The sequence below is a fragment of the Salmo salar genome, chromosome 25, assembly GCF_965601325.2.
Source record: "Salmo salar chromosome 25, fSalSal1, whole genome shotgun sequence".
NCBI lineage: Eukaryota > Metazoa > Chordata > Actinopteri > Salmoniformes > Salmonidae > Salmo > Salmo salar.
This window is the reverse complement of record NC_138315.1, coordinates 33,887,501-33,905,529: the sequence shown is the minus strand read 5'-3', so window position 1 is coordinate 33,905,529 and position 18,029 is coordinate 33,887,501. Positions and strand designations below refer to the sequence as shown.

At 45.9% G+C, this 18,029-nt stretch overlaps 1 protein-coding gene across 1 annotated transcript in view; it reads right to left on the bottom strand.

The window, feature by feature from the left end:
- LOC106586624 (immunoglobulin superfamily member 3) overlaps positions 1–18,029 on the bottom strand; it is a 146,313-nt gene that overhangs the window by 92,343 nt on the left and 35,941 nt on the right. The window lies entirely within an intron of this gene.

Below are 18,029 nucleotides of genomic sequence, written 5' to 3'. Positions count from 1 at the left end.
CAGCCCCAGATGGTCAAGTACTGTGACCAATTAAAGACAGCCCCAGGGACATTGCCAGTTATAGCCTCAGCCATCTGACCACGACTACCGTGTGTGTGTGTGTGTGTGTGTGTGTGTGTGTGTGTGTGTGTGTGTATCACTGTATGAGAGCTTTCTCTTTTTGCCACTCCCAGGTGGTGCTGCTTTTCAAATGGCCCGTGTGTATGTATGAGTGTGTGTGAATAAACATGAGCAGGAAAATAAGCCTATCTCCAGAAGCAAGCGCAGAGCAATGGTCTGGTCTGTGAAACAGGGCCAGTCCCTCCTTTAAATCAGATGAAGACCCATTCACACACAGAGCCGTCCAGCCACCCATCCATCAGCTATATGGAGACACACACCCAGACAGAGACATGGGTGGAGGCAGAGCGTGGTGTCTAGTTGGTGGCGATGGGAGGGGTGAGGGGTGCTGATTGTGGTGATGGGGGAGGGGAATGTGGGGCGGGGGATAGGGAGCTGAGGGTTGTGTGTGTGTGTGTGTGTGTGGGGGGGGGGGGGGGTGCTGGAATATGCAGTCCCTGGTTAATGGGGGTGGCTGGAATATACAGCCTCTGGTGTATGTGGGGGGGGGGGGGGGGGGGGGCTGGAATATGCAGTCCCTGGTGTATGTGGGGGGGGGGGGCTGGAATATGCAGTCCCTGGTGTATGGGGGGGCTGGAATATACAGTCCCTGGTGTATGTGGGGGGGGCTGGAATATACAGTCCCTGGTGTATGAGGGGGCTGGAATATGCAGTCCCTGGTATATGGGGGGGGGGGGGGGGCTGGAATATGCAGTCCCTGGTGTATGGGGGGGCTGGAATATAGAGTCCCTGGTGTATGTGTGGGGGGGGGGGGGCTGGAATATGCAGTCCCTGGTGTATGGGGGGGCTGGAATATACAGTCCCTGGTGTATGTGGGGGGGGTCCCTGGTGTATGGGGGGGCTGGAATATACAGTCCCTGGTGTATGTGGGGGGGGGGGGGGGCTGGAATATAGAGTCCCTGGTGTATGTAGGGGGGGGGCTGGAATATACTGTCCCTGGTGTATGTGGGGGGGGGGCTGGAATATACAGTCCCTGGTGTATGTGGGGGGGGGGGGGGGGGGCGGTGGTGCGTTGTCTGGAGCAATCTGGTGCCTCCCGGGAGGAGGGTAGTGTGGGTGGGAAAATACCAGTCGGTGTGTGTGTGTGATATATATATAAATTCAGCAAAAAAAGAAACATCCCTTTTTCAGGACCATGTCTTTCAAAGATAATTCGTAAAAATCCAAATAACTTCACAGATCTTTATTGTAAAGGGTTTAAACACTGTTTCCCATGCTTGTTCAATGAACCAGGTAGCCTAGTGGTTAGAGCGTTGGACTAGTAACCGAAAGGTTGCAAGATTGAATCCCTGAGCTGACAAGGTAAAAATCTGCCATTCTGCCCCCTGAACAAGTCAGTTAACCCACTGTTCCTAGGCTGTCATTGAAAATAAGAATTTGTTCTTAATTGACTTGCCTAGTTAAATAAAGGTAAAAATATATATATATTAAAAAAATTATGAACATGGAACGGTCATGTAGAGTGGTAGTAAGAAACTAACAGCTTACAGACAGTAGGCAAATAAGTTCACAGTTATGCAAATGTAGGACACTAAAGAGGCCATTCTTCTGACCTTGGCTAAGGTGTATGTAAACTATATGTGTGCATGTACAGTTAAAGTCGGAAGTTTACATACACCTTAGCCAAATACATTTAAACACAGTTTTTCAGAATTCCTGACATTTAATCCTAGTAAACATTCCCTGTCTTAGGTCAGTTAGGATCACCACTTTATTTTAAGAATGTGAAATGTCAGAATAATAGTAGAGAGAATGATTTATTTCAGCTTTTATTTATTTCATCACATTCCCAGCAGGTCACAAGTTTATATATACTCAAATAGTATTTGGTAGCATTGCCTTTAAATTGTTTAACTTGGGTCAAATGTTTCGGGTAGCCTTCCACAAGCTTCCCACAATAAGTTGGGTGAATTTTGGCCCATTCCTCCTGACAGAGCTGGTGTAACTGAGTCAGGTTCGTAGGCCTCCTTGCTCGCACACGCTTTTTCAGTTCTGCCCACAAATTTTCTATGGGACTGAGGCCAGGGCTTTGTGATGGCCACTTCAATACCTTGACTTTGTTGTCCTTAAGCCATTTTGCCACAGCTTGGGGTCATTGTCCATTTGGAAGACCCAAGTCTCAGCCTCCAGTATTTATGCTGCAGTGTCGGGGGGCTAGGGTCAGTCTGTTACATCTGGAGTATTTCTCTTGTCTTATCCGGTGTCCTGTGTGAATTTAAATATGCTCTCTCTAATTCTCTCTTTCTCTCTTTCTTTCTCTCGGAGGACCTGAGCCCTAGGACCATGCCTCAGGACTACCTGGCATGATGACTCCTTGCTGTCCCCAGTCCACCTGGCCGTGCTGCTGCTCCAGTTTCAACTGTTCTGCCTGCGGCTATGGAACCCTGACCTGTTCACCGGACGTGCTTGTTGCACCCTCGACAACTACTATGATTATTATTATTTGACTACGCTGGTCATTTATGAACATTTTAACATCTTGACCATGTTCTGTTATAATATCCACCCGGCACAGCCAGAAGAGGACTGGCCACCCCTCATAGCCTGGTTCCTCTCTAGGTTTCTTCCTAGGTTTTTGGCCTTTCTAGGGAGTTTTTCCTAGGGAGTTTTTCCTAGCCACCATGCTTCTTTCACATGCATTGCTTGCTGTTTGGGGTTTTAGGCTGGGTTTCTGTACAGTACTTTGAGATATCAGCTGATGTACGAAGGGCTATATAAATACATTTGATTTGAATTTGATTTGATTTGCGACCAAGCTTTAACTTCCTGACTGATGTTTTGAGATGTTGCTTCAATATATCCACATAATTTTCCGTCTTCATGATGCCATCTATTCTGTGAAGTGCACCAGTCCCTTCAGCAGCAAAGCACCCCCACAACATGATGCTGCCACCCCCGTGCTTCACGGTTGGGATGGTGTTCTTCGGCTTGCAAGGCTCCCCCTTTTTCCTCCAAACATAACGATGGTTGCAGTTGCAAACCGTAGTCTGGCTTTTATATGCGGTTAGGGAGCAGTGGCTTCTTCCTTGATGAGAAGCCTTTCAGGTTATGTCGATATAGGACTTGTTTTACTATGGATATTGATACTTTTGTACCTCTTTCCTCCAGCATCTTCACAAGGTCCTTTGCTGTTGTTCTGGGATTGATTTGCACTGAACCAGACTTTTCTGAGGTCTTGGCTGATTTCTTTTGATCTTCCCATGATGTCAAGCAAAGAGGCACTGAGTTTGAAGGTAGGCCTTGAAATACTTCCACAGGTACACCACCAATTGACTCAGATTATGTCAATTAGCCTATCAGAAGTTTTCCAAGCTGTTTAAAGGCACAGTCAACTTAGTGTATGTAAACTTCTGACCCACTGGAATTGTGATAGAGTGAATTATAAGTGAAATAATCTGTCTGTAAACAATTGTTGGAAAAATTACTTGTGTAGATGTCCTAACCGACTTGCCAAAACTATAGTTTGTTAACAAGGCATTTGTGGAGTGGTTGAAAAACTTGTTTTAATGACTCCAACCTAAGTGCATGTAAACTTCCGACTTCAACTGTATTTATCTATGTATGTATGCATGTGTGTGTATATATGTGTGTGTGTGTGTCACGGTCTTGGAAATGAGCGGACCAAGGCGCAGCGTGAGTATTGTTCCACATATTTATTTAAGTGAAACTAACAAAACAAAATAACAAACTTACAAAGACCGTGAGGACGTAGTGCCCAAACACACCAACAAACAATCAATATCCTACAAAACACAAGTGGGGAAATAGCTACCTAAATATGATCCCCAATCAGAGGCAACGATAAACAGCTGCCTCTAATTGGGAACCATATTAGCACCAACATAGAAATAGATATACTAGATCACCCCCTAGTCGCGTGACAGTGTGTGTGTGGCAGGGATATGCATATGCAGACCAGGGTGAGAGTGGGTTGAACAGAACCCCAGGGCACCAGTCCAGCAGGGTATCAGATGAGAGGAGCAACTGTCTGTCTGAGCTAGAACCAACACCAGGGGGGCTTACACACAAACTGTCCCCTCCGGCAGAGCTCAACCCTGGCGTGGGGGCACAGGTGGCAGCATATGTCTGCTGTCTGCACCCGCCAGTTCCGAGAGAGAGTGTGGTGTGTGTGTGTGTGTGTGTGTGTGTGTGTGTGTGTGTGTGTGTGTGTGTATGAGCGTACACGATAGCTCACGCCGTGGAGATTGATACTCTGCAGAGCTCCATCAGGCCTTCAGATTTCCTTGCTACTGTGTAGTACCATGTGGTGGATATGTGTAGTGTGTTTCCCCCCACTTCCACACAGACAGACAGCCTGGGGCTCTAGTGCCCACACTGAAATCCATTACAGTAGACATTTGAACTAAATCACTATTTCTCATTCCAAATAATGAGGGGCTGATTAGCATGCTAATGAGGCAGGCACGATGTTAATCTCTTTAAATTGATACCAGCACTACCTCCACACACATACAGACACAGACCGACAGAGACACTATGGAACACAAAGCTTTTACTACCTCATCCTGGAATATACAAGGTTGGAGGTCATCTGCCTTTGGCCAAAAGAGCAGGAACATAGATTTCACCAAATAAATCAGAAACACAGACAATATCATACTGCAATAAACATGGTATAGAGAAGATGGACCCACTGGTTGCCCTCTGGGTTACAGAGAGCTGGTAGTCCCATCCACCAAACTACCAGATGTTACACAGCGAAGGGACCCAGGGGGAATACTAATTTGGTAAATTAACCAAAAACAGGAAACATTTTGCAATTGGCTAGGAATAAAAATCAAATAATCTCAACAGAGAAAAATGTCCTCCTGTGTACCACCTACAGTATATCCCCCCACTAGAATACTTTAACGAAGACAGCTTCTCTATACTAGAGAAGCTGGCAACCTAAATGGACAAGAACCTGACCCCCTCAGCACACATGGGGACAAGCACCTACCTGGGGGTGACAGCATTCCCCCCTAAATATGCCCCCCTTGACACAACTACGACAATACCAACAAAAATGGGTCACACGCTAGGTCTGTACATAGTCAATAGTAGGCTTTGAGGGGAATCCTACGGTAGGTACACCTACAGCTCATCCCTTAGCAGTAGTACTTGCTCAGAGCATACCAAGTCAGCCAACTAACACCGCTATCAAACCCCAACAGAGAAATACTCAACCATGAGGTATTGAAGCCGAACCAACGGCATGATATTAAGAAATGCTGTAGGCAGAAGAAAGGCGGTGTAGAAACCTACCAAAAACCATTGGCAAACCACAAATCCAATCCCTCCTAGACAACTTCCAGGACAAAATGTTTCCCTGCAATAGCGACGGTGTAAACTTTGCAGTAGGAAGCCTGAACAGTATATTTGACTTATCAGCAAACATATCAAATAAAATACAAATCTAGCAGAAAACCTAAGAAAACTAACAACAACAACAAATGGTTTCATGAAGAACGCAAAAACCTGAAGAAAGAAATTGAGAAACCAATCCAACCAAAAACACAGAGACCCAGAAAACCAGAACGAACTCCCTATGGTGAAATACTAGAACACTAGAAAAATACACCAAGAAAAAAGGAACAGCATGTCAGAAAACAGCTCAATCTGATTGAATAATCCATACAGTCCAATCACTTCTGAGAAAATTGGAACACACTAAACAAACAACAACACGAAGAGCTATCTATCCAAAATGAAGATGTATGTATGACCTTTTTCACATCTTGTTGTCTTACAGCCTGAATTTAAAATTGATTTAATTAAGATTCACTGACCTACACACAATACCTCAGAATGTCAAAGTGGAATTATGTTTTTCAACTTTTTACAAATTAATAAAAAATGAAGAGCACTAAAGTAATACTGCAAAAAAATGTGACAAAGAAAATCAGTTTTTATGCTGAATACAAAGTGTGATGTTTGGGCCCAATCCAATAGAACACATTAGTGAGTTACACTCATGTACACATATTTTCAAGCACAGCGGTGGCTACATCATGTTATGGGAATGCTTGTAATCGGACTGGGGAGTTTTTCAGGATAAAAAAATTAATGGGATGGAGTTAAGCACAGGAAAAATCCTACAGGAAAACCTGGTTTAGTCTGCTTTCCACCAGCCACTGGGAGATCAATTCACCTTTCAGCAGGACAATAACCTAAAAGACAAGGCCAAATCCACAATGGAGTTGCTTACCAAAAAGGCAGTGAATGTTGCAGAGTGGCCTAGTTACAGTTTCGACTTAAATCTATTGCAAGACCTGAAAATGGTTGTCTCGCAATGATCAACCCCCAATTTGACAGAGCTTGAAAAAATGTTAAAAGAATAATTGGCAAATATTGTACAATCTAGGTGTGGCAAGCTCTTAGAGACTTACACAGAAAGACTCACAGCTGTAACTGCTGCCAAATGTGCATCTACAAAGTATTGACTCAGCGGTGTGAATACTTATGAAAATTAGATATTTCTGTATTTTCTTTTCAATAAATGTGCACCAATTTTTTTTTTTTTTTTACATGTTTTCACTGTGCCCAATTATGTTTGTACCATGTTATGTGCTCCTACCATGTTGTGTTGCTACCATGTTGTTGTCATGTTGCTACCATACTGTGTTGTCATGTGTTGCTGCCTTGCTATGTTGTTGTCTTTAGGTCTCTCTTTATGTAGTGTTGTGTTGTCTCTCTTGTCGTGATGTGTGTTTTGTCCTATATTCATGTATTTTTATTTTTAATCCCAGCCCCTGTCCCCAAGGAGGCCTTTTGCCTTTTGGTAGGCCGTCATTGTAAATAAGAATTTGTTTTTAACTGACTTGCCTAGTTAAATGAAGGTAACATTTAAAAAAATACAATTCACTGTCATTAAGGGATATTGTGTGTAGATGGGTGAGATAAAACATCTATCTAATCCATTTAGAATTCAAGCTAACAGCAAAATGTGGAATAAGTCAAGGGGTATGAATCATTTCTGAAGGCACCTATATCTGTAGACATTTGACATAACTTTATGAAAACTGAGCTGCACTTCCTTACCTCCTGCCAAAGGTAGGGTACGGTACATTTACTACTGGTGACGTAATGGGAAATTGATTCAAAAAAATAAACAATCAAAGAGCAAACAATTCACGTGAAACAATGAATGCGCAAGAATTGTCGTAAGACAGGTGAGTGGATTCTGAAGAGCTCAGTGGATTCTGGAGAGCTGAGCATGTGCATTCTGGAGAGAGACGTGCCTATAGGCTATCTTCGCCACATTCCCCTCCCCTTCTTGTGCTCAAGACACATTATCTTCACACATATTGTAGATGTTTTTCACTGATAGCTGCAACTCAATAATCAGCTAAGCCTTTTGCCATGCGGTGCCTGTGAAAGACTTCCTCATTTCTCTCCTGTTCTATTGGTTTTCATATCAACTTTAATTTGTTGTCCAGAAGCCAAATGCACAATCCTATAGTCATCTTAGCATCTTTAGATCACCCTGTGTCATACTGCTCGCATCAGGTGAGTTGTTTATAATGGCGTTTCCCTTTTTCCAGCGAATTGCATTTTGGCAAATGTTTGAAAATGATGTTTTATTGGCTGCTTCATTACATGAGTTGCATGTTGTGTTAAGATGAATTACCATAATCTAAATGTGATTTCTGTCATTCTGAGCACCGTGGGTTGATGCCCTAAATGGGTTATATATCCAATGCGTATGGGTCCGGTACATTTCTCAAATGGCCGGCAAATAAATTTAAATTTTCCGGGTCACGATGTCCACATTTTCCTAACGGAAACCCTGGTGTGTGTGTGGCAGACAGAGCGGGGTTATCAGCAGTTCCTCTGAAAGAGTGGAAATACAAGCACCTTGAGTTGTCCCTTTTCTGTTGAGATGAGACTTCAAAGCCACACAACGTCACACACACACAGACGCTCCTAGCTTGTTCCAGGGTTTCAACAATAACTGGCTTCATCCTCGCTTTCGTCTCCTGCCTGTTTTATGAGAACCAGCTTACTAACCTACACATATGTAGCATTAGCATTCTCCTATTCATATACATATTCATGTAGCATTCATATTCATGTGGCCTAGCTGCTGCATTGCATTGATCTCACACAAAGAAGAGGCAGCGCACCTCTGAGGGTTAGCGCTTAGCTAAGCTAATCTAATTAAAACGGAGGCGCGGTAGTGCTTCTTTGGCCCATTTCCCCACCCCCCTACCCCACACACACAATGCTAACACGATAAACCCTCTCGCATTAGCCTAGCTCGTTAGTGTGGGCGGCAGCTAACTGCAGCACTCACTCGTGCTTTGACATTTATTCCATTATTGTATGGGTAATAAACAAGATTGTCAACGTGTGTACTGTGCGTGTCTGTCTGTCTGTATCGTCTCTTGCTCTCCTTTGAGAGGGATGTTTGTATATTTTCTCATTCTCCGAATAGTGTGTGTGAACTGTACTATGATCTCTCCAAACACTTCATGCCATTGCATACGTGTAAATGAAGGAGAGGCGGGTGACGAGGAGGCAGCCACTTCAGAGTACTGAGAAGGCCCCTATGTCCTCCCTGTCACACTGTGTCCTGTTCAGAGTACTGAGATGGCCCCTATGCCCTCCCTGTCACACTGTGTCCTGTTCAGAGTACTGAGAAGGCCCCTATGCCCTCCCTGTCACACTGTGTCCTGTTCAGAGTACTGAGATGGCCCCTATGTCCTCCCTGTCACACTGTGTCCTGTTCACTCCATCTCCTCCTTTTCCATCTACCATCTTGTTCCGCTTTGCAGTGGCTGTTCTATTCCTGCTGCAGCAGGTTCTATTCTGTGGTTCCATTGCAGCTGTGTGTAACGTTGGGTTGTGTTCCGTAAGAGACGTCACGTAATGTTCTGTGGTGCTGTTCCTGGTTCCACTGACGCACTCTCACCAGAGTCAGTTACCTGACTGAGAGAACAGCGCCCGGGCTGAGAGTGTGTGTGTCTGAGTGGCAGTAATGTCATTGAGCAAGTGGCCCTGTCTCTAGAGGACATGAGATCGGCATGAAAATGGCAGAGTAGACTGAGTGATAAAATCTCTCTCTCCCTCTCTTTTTCGTTAAGACCCATGCCCATTCACCAGCTCAGAGAACCTACACTCATATACTCACAGTCAGTCACACTCAGTGCCAAATAGGAAAGAGAGAAGAGCAACTGTAAATTAAATGGAGAAAAGGATGATGGTGAGAGAGAGTGAGAGAAGGATAGAGGGACAGAGAGCTAATGCCACTGTGAAAAGGAACAGCAAGCCCAGCGCACCCAATCAATACCAAGAGACTGGATACAGCCTTCCTCTCTCCTCAAGTAACTCTCGCTCTCTGGCCATCCCTCTCTCTTTCTCCCTCTCTAGCCATCCCTCTCACTCTCTGGCCATCCCTCTCTCTTTCTCACTCTCTAGCCATCCCTCTCACTCTCACTCTCTGGCCATCCCTCTCTCTTTCTCACTCTCTAGCCATCCCTCTCACTCTCACTCTCTGGCCATCCCTCTCTCTTTCTCACTCTCTAGCCATCCCTCTCGCTCTCACTCTCTAGCCATCCCTCTCGCTCTCACTCTCTAGCCATTCCTCTCTAGCCCATTATCTTCATCTCTTTCCATCACGCTATCTCTTTGTAAATCCACCTTGTTTCTCCTTTTCATCTAGTACTCCTCTCAATCCCTCCTGTTCTTGTGTCCATCTCTACCTTCATTCCTAAATCACTCCCCCTTCTCCTCCACCCCGTTCTCCTCCTTCAATCTGATAAGGCTGGAGAGCCAAGACTTCTATTGACTAGGCCATAGATCTGCTTCTGAGACAGCCAAAGAGGGGAGAGGACAGGGGGAAAGAGGGAGAGAGAGTGAAGGAGGGAGGGAGCAAGCAAGAGAGGAAAAGTGAGAGGGGGTAGGGATAGATGGGTGACTATCAGTGCAGCACACACCATAGTCTTGCTGGGTGAATTCATCATTGGTGGAATGACAGAAAATTATTTCAGAAGACACCTCCCCCTTTATTCAGTCTTGACCAAATCTGTCTCAAATCAAATTTTATTGGTCACATACACGTGTTTAGCACATGTTATTGTGGGTGTAGCGAAATGCTTGTGCTTCTAGCTCCGACAGTGCAGTAATATCTAACAAGTAATATCTAACAGTTTCAAAACATATACCCAAATACACGTAAATCTAAGTAAGGAATGGATTAATAATATATATACATATACACTACCGTTCAAAAGTTTGGGGTCACTTAGAAATGTCCTTGTTTTTGTCCATTAAAATAACATCAAATTGATCAGAAATACAGTGTAGACATTTTTAATGTTGTAGATGGCTATTGTAGCTGGAAATGGCAGATTTTTTATGGAATATCTACATAGGCGTACAGAGGCCAGTTATCAGTAACCATCACTCCTGTGTTCCAATGGCACGTCCTGTGTTCCAATTAGCTAATCCAAGTTTAGCGTTTTAAAAGGCTTACTGATCATTAGAAAACCCTTTTACAATTATGTTAGCACTGCTGAAAACTGTTATGCTGACTAAAGAAGCAACAAAACTGGTCTTCTTAAGACTAATTGAGTATCTGGAGCATCAGCATTTGTGGGTTCGATTAGAGGCTCAAAATGGCCAGAAACAAAGTACTTTATTCTGAAACTCGTCAGTTTATTCCTGTTCTGAGAAATGAATGATATTCCATGCGAGAAATTGCCAAGAAACTGAAGATCTCGTACAATGCTGTGTACTACTCCCTTCACAGAACAGCGCAAACTGGTTCTAACCAGAATAGAATGAGGAGTGGGAGGCCCCGGTGCACAACTGAGCAAGAGGACAAGTACATTAGAGTGTTTAGTTTGAGAAACAGACGCCTCACAAGTTCTCAACTGGCAGCTTCATTAAAAAGTACCCGCAAAACACCAGTCTCAACATCAACAGTGAAGAGGTGACTCAGAGATGCTGGCCTTCTAGGCAGAATTGCGAAGAAAGAGAATCATAGGCAGTAGGCATGGCATTAACCTTCATAGTCATATCAGGCACAGACTATTTAAAACGCGCCCCTATAGCACCAGCTGCATTGTGGGTAGTGCCCGGCGGGATCTAACCAATTGGACTGAGCCAGGAAGAAGGGCTCATCATTTCTCCATCAGACACTGTTTTTCCCCATATCTTTCTCTCTTGCGCTCTCCATTTCCCTCCTCTATCTCTCCCATCAAATCATTCTTTCTATCAGTCACACTCTACATACTATAACAAGCCCTTCAGCCAATGGGTAGATAAGATAAAACAGGCACAGGTGAGTGAGAGAACGTGCTACATTCATGTCCAGCAATGTAAGCAAATGTAGTAAAAGAGCGCTCTGTCATACTCTGCTCTGTGTCTGTGAGAGCACCGTAATGATCCACTCTATAGAGGAGTACAGTAGATGTATGTACGCTCTGTCTGTGAGAGCACCGTAATGATCCACTCTATAGGAGTACAGTAGATGTATGTACGCTCTGTCTGTGAGAGCACCGTAATGATCCACTCTACAGAGGAGTACAGTAGATGTATGTACGCTCTGTCTGTGAGAGCACCGTAATGATCCACTCTATAGAGGAGTACAGTAGATGTATGTACGCTCTGTCTGTGAGAGCACCGTAATGATCCACTCTATAGAGGAGTACAGTAGATGTATGTACGCTCTGTCTGTGAGAGCACTGTAATGATGCACTCTATAGAGGAGTACATCTACTGTATTGTACATCTACTGTACAGTAGTACAGTAGATGTAGCGTAGCCTCTCCTGTAGCCTGTCAACTATGTGTCTGTCTATCCCTGTTCTCTCCTCTCTGCACAGGCCACACAAACGCTTCACACCGCATGGCCGCTGCCACTCTAACCTGGTGGTCCCAGCGCGCACGACCCACGTGGAGTTCCAGGTCTCCCGCAGCCTCTGGAACTGCCGGTCTGCGGCCAACAAGGCAGAGTTCATCTTAGCCTATGCTACCCTCCAGTCCCTCGACTTCTTGGCGCTGACGGAAACATGGATTACCACAGAAAACACTGCTTCTCCTACAGCTCTCTCCTCGTCTGACCACGTGTTCTCGCATACCCCGAGAGCATCTGGTCCGCGGGGTGGCGGGACTGGAATCCTCATCTCTCCCAAGTGGACATTCTCTCTTTCTCCCCTGACCCATCTGTCTATCTCCTCCTTTGAATTCCATGCTGTCACAATCACTAGCCCATTCAAGCTTAACATCCTTATCATTTATCGTCCTCCAGGTTCCCTTGGAGAGTTCATCAAAGAGCTTGACGCCTTGATAAGTTCCTTTCCTGAGGATGGCTCACACCTCACAATTCTGGGTGACTTCAACCTCCCTATGTCTACCTTTGACTCATTTCTCTCTGCCTACATCTTTCCACTCCTCTCCTCTTTTGGCCTCACCCTCTCACCGTGCCCCCCTACTCACAAGGCAGGCAATACGCTTGACCTCATCTTTACTAGATGCTGTTCTTCTACCAATCTCACTGCAACTCCCCTCCAAGTCTCCGACCACTACCTTGTATCCTTTTCCCTCTCGCTCCGCTCCAACACTACTCACTCTGTCCCTACTCAGATGGTATTGCGCCGTCGCAACCTTCGCTCTCTCTCTCCTGCTACTCTCTCCTCTTCCATCCTATCATCTCTTCCCTCTGCTCAATCCTTCTCCAACCAATCTCCTGATTCTGCCTCCTCAACCCTCCTCTCCTCCCTTTCTGCATCCTTGGACTCTCTATGTCCCCTATCCTCCCGGCCGGCTCGGTCCTCCCCTCCTGCTCCGTGGCTTGACGACTCATTGCGAGCTCACAGAACAGGGCTCCGGGCAGCCGAGCGGAAATGGAAGAAAACTAGCCTCCCTGCGGACCTGGCATCTTTTCACTCCCTCCTCTCCACATTTTTTCCTCTGTTTCTGCTGCTAAAGCCACTTTCTACCACTCTAAATTCCAAGCATCTGCCTCTAACCCTAGGAAGCTCTTTGCAACCTTCTCCTCCCTCCTGAATCCTCCTCCCTCTCCCCCCTCCTCCCTCTCTGCGGACGACATTGTCAACCATTTTGAAAAGAAGGTTGACGACATCCGATCCTTGTTTGTTAAGTCAAGCGACACCGCTGGTCCTGCTCACATTGCCCTACCCTATGCTTTGACCTCTTTCTCCCCTCCCTCTCCAGATGAAATCTTGCGACTTGTGACGGCCGGCCGCCCAACAACCTGCCCGCTTGACCCTATCCCCTCCTCTCTTCTCCAGACCATTTCCGGAGACCTTCTCCCTTACCACACCTCGCTCATCAACTCATCCTTGACCGCTGGCTACGTCCCTTCTGTCTTCAAGAGAGCGAGAGCTGCACCCCTTCTCAAAAAACCTACACTCGATCCCTCTGATGTCAACAACTACAGACCAGTATCCCTTCTTTCTTTCCTCTCCAAAACTCTTGAGCGTGCCGTCCTTGGCCAGCTCTCTTGCTATCTCTCTCAGAATGACCTTCTTGATCCAAATCAGTCAGGTTTCAAGACTGGTCATTCAACTGAGACTGCTCTTCTCTGTGTCACGGAGGCTCTCTGCACTGCTAAAGCTAACTCTCTCTCCTCTGCTCTCATCCTTCTAGACCTATCTGCTGCCTTTGATACTGTGAACCATCAGATCCTCCTCTCCACCCTCTCCGAGTTGGGCATCTCCGGCGCGGCTCACTCTTGGATTGCGTCCTACCTGACAGGTCGCTCCTACCAGGTGGCATGGCGAGAATCCGTCTCCGCACCACGTGCTCTCACCACTGGTGTCCCCCAGGGCTCAGTTCTAGGCCCTCTCCTATTCTCGCTATACACCAAGTCACTTGGCTCTGTCATATCCTCACATGGTCTCTCCTATCATTGCTACGCAGACGACACACAATTAATCTTCTCCTTTCCCCCTTCTGATAACCAGGTGGCGAATCGCATCTCTGCATGTCTGGCAGACATATCAGTGTGGATGACGGATCACCACCTCAAGCTGAACCTCGGCAAGACGGAGCTGCTCTTCCTCCCGGGGAAGGACTGCTCATTCCATGATCTTGCCATCACTGTTGACAACTCCATTGTGTCCTCCTCCCACAGTGCTAAGAGCCTTGGCGTGACCCTGGACAACACCCTGTCGTTCTCTGCTAACATCAAGGCGGTGACCCGATCCTGTAGGTTCATGCTCTACAACATTCGCAGAGTACGACCCTGCCTCACACAGGAAGCGGCGCAGGTCCTAATCCAGGCACTTGTCATCTCCCATTTGGATTACTGCAACTCGCTGTTGGCGGGGCTCCCTGCCTGTGCCATCAAACCCCTACAACTCATCCAGAACGCCGCAGCCCGGCTGGTGTTCAACCTTCCCAAGTTCTCTCACGTCACCCCGCTCCTCCGCACACTCCACTGGCTTCCAGTTGAAGCTCGCATCTGCTACAAGACCATGGTGCTTGCCTACGTAGCTGTCAGGGGAACGGCACCTCCGTACCTTCAGGCTCTGATCAGTCCCTACACCCAAAGAAGGGCACTGTGTTCATCCACCTCTGGCCTGCTCGCCTCCCTACCTCTGCGGAAGCACAGTTCCTGCTCAGCCCAGTCAAAACTGTTCGCTGCTCTGGCACCCCAATGGTGGAACAAACTCCCTCACGACGCCAGGACAGCGGAGTCAATCACCACCTTCCGGAGACACCTGACACCCCACCTCTTTAAGGAATACCTGGGATAGGATTAAGTAATCCTTCTAACCCCCCCCCCCCCCCAAAAAAAACAACAAATATATATAGATGTACTATTGTAAAGTGGTTGTTCCACTGGATATCATAAGGTGAATGCACCAATTTGTAAGTCGCTCTGGATAAGAGCGTCTGCTAAATGACGTAAATGTAAATGTGTCTGTGAGAGCACCGTAATGATCCACTCTATAGAGGAGTACAGTAGATGTATGTACGCTCTGTCTGTGAGAGCACCGTAATGATCCACTCTATAGAGGAGTACAGTAGATGTATGTACGCTCTGTCTGTGAGAGCACCGTAATGATCCACTCTACAGAGGAGTACAGTAGATGTATGTACGCTCTGTCTGTGAGAGCACTGTAATGATCCACTCTACAGAGGAGTACAGTAGATGTATGTACGCTCTGTCTGTGAGAGCACCGTAATGATCCACTCTACAGAGGAGTACAGTAGATGTATGTACGCTCTGTCTGTGAGAGCACCGTAATGATCCACTCTACAGAGGAGTACAGTAGATGTATGTACGCTCTGTCTGTGAGAGCACCGTAATGATCCACTCTACAGAGGAGTACAGTAGATGTATGTACGCTCTGTCTGTGAGAGCACCGTAATGATCCACTCTACAGAGGAGTACAGTAGATGTATGTACGCTCTGTCTGTGAGAGCACCGTAATGATCCACTCTACAGAGGAGTACAGTAGATGTATGTACGCTCTGTCTGTGAGAGCACCGTAATGATCCACTCTACAGAGGAGTACAGTAGATGTATGTACGCTCTCTCTGAGAGCACCGTAATGATCCACTCTACAGAGGAGTACAGTAGATGTATGTACGCTCTGTCTGTGAGAGCACCGTAATGATCCACTCTACAGAGGAGTACAGTAGATGTATGAGTGGGCTGTGTTTAGACAGGCAGCCAAATTCCGACCAATCAGATCAGCTCTGAAAAATATCTGATGTGATTGTTCAAAACTCCTGTTGTTGGAAAGAAAGATCAGAATTGGGCTGCCTGTGTGAACGCAGCCAGAGTGACTAAGACTACCGTGGTCTGGAATGTGACTGAGTGTTTTTGAGCCACATGGCTGAGTAGGAGAAGAGCAGTCTGCTGTTTGTCCCTGTTCTCACACAAGTGCCTTGGACACACTCACACACAGGCTGGTGCGTGGGACATGCATGGGAACACACACACACACACACACACACACACACACACACACACACACACACACACACACACACACAGTAGGACCAATGTTCCCTCAGTAATTTTTTTTAGCACTAAGCTAATTTCTGGTCTGATGAGGGCAAACTGGAAAGTTGTGAAAATTCAGTGCGACTTCCGGCGTGTGTTTACTGTGAACACTGAGGCTGTACCCTCTTTAACTTTGTTCGAACAGTGGTCAAGTAGGCTACCGTGGCTATTTGATCATAATGTGGGCCGACCATCAAAAACAATGGAGAAAATGCATCCCATAACATTTTAAAATGGAAATAGCTGTTCTATCATTCAGCCTACAGTAGCAGCCAATGTCTGGTGTTCAATGTAGGCCAACATTGCATGAGACTTTGGAGAAGAAAAAACATGCAGGGCTTGACAGTAACCTGTTTATCCACTTGTCCTTCAGACAAGGTGACTGAAAATGTTGTTGTGTTTGATGCAAGAAACCACAAAATAAGCTACCCTCTGCCTATTGGCTACTTAGCTTATTCAAGCCTTTCTCAAAATACAACACTGCCCCTTTAAGACAAAAACAAGCTCTTTACCCAACTCACTTTTCAAAGATTTTGTGCTCTCGTAGGAAGCAATCACTCCCCTATTGCTGACTGCAAAATGATCTACAACTGGGCTAACTCATTAACTAGAAAAGGATATGAACAAATGTACAGACGTATCTCTGGCTTTGATCTCAAAACAAGCGCATCTCCTCACAACTGCTGATGCTGTAAAAACAGTCCAGTTCAAAGTGAATGGCACAGATCCATATATGGCAATGGTCTATTTGCATACAAGCCTGATTGGTTATGGCACACAGGTCTGTGTAGAGTTTGTGCTGTCAATGCAATAGAATCCTACTCCCATTCATTCTCTTGAGTGGTTTGTTTTTTGCATATTAAGTCTTGCATAGTTCGTTTTGATTCCGCATGTTGCATTGAAAGTGGCAAATATTACGTTGGTTCGATCACAATTCCCACAGTAAAGGGAAACATTGATTGTGTTAAGAGAGAAACCTATAGAAATAGAGATTTCTCCTGTGTGGCAGTCCCGTGGAGCGTGCACGCGCGCAGCTTAGAGGGAACATTGGGTAGGACCATTCCATGCTGTTGGATTTTTATCACGAGCTAATGTGTAGGATACACGCAACACGGACACACATGTGCACGCACACACAGACACGCACACACTCACACTGGTGTATGGAACAAACACACAGACAGGCTGGTACATCTACACTCCGAAAGTCAAAAAAGTGACTAATATTTTGAATTTATTTCCAGTTATTTTCAATAACTTGTTGGTGCTTGGATGAGTTGATTAGAAATTGGGCGCCAGTTTGTTCAGTTAGCCCACGCCACACAGGCACATGTAGACTCATGTCCCATTAGAAAAGGTGTGACAGACACACAGTGTGGTATCATCTTTCTGAACAATCAGCCACACACACGGCCCAGGTGATATATTCTACTGCACACACAATTGACACACCTCACTCAAACAACGACGATCAAGTATCGGACAGGCCAGGTGCGCTGCAGAAAACCTTCCCCGGGGGACAGAGAGGATACATTGTTCTACTTGCATAAATCAGTCTCACAGAGCCAATAGTGACAGAGAGGACACTGATCACTGTGTGTCACCGTCCTTTACTTAGCAACCACACTGATTACTCAGTTTTCCTCCTATCAACTTATATCCCCCACTTATCTCCCTCCCGCCCTCACTCTTTCCAATACTTCCTCTATTCTCTGATTAGATAGCCAACTTCCCTCCTGTCCTGTGACATCACTGGTGAGATACACACTTCCTGCTTCGAGACGAGAATGTCCTTCGGTCCCAAACAGAGAACTGATACAGAGAGAGGGTGAGAGAAAAAGAGAGAAAATGAAGGAGTTTGAGAGAGAGTGAAAGAGGGGGAGGCAGTGGGTGGAAGACAGGGTATTGCACATCCGGACGCG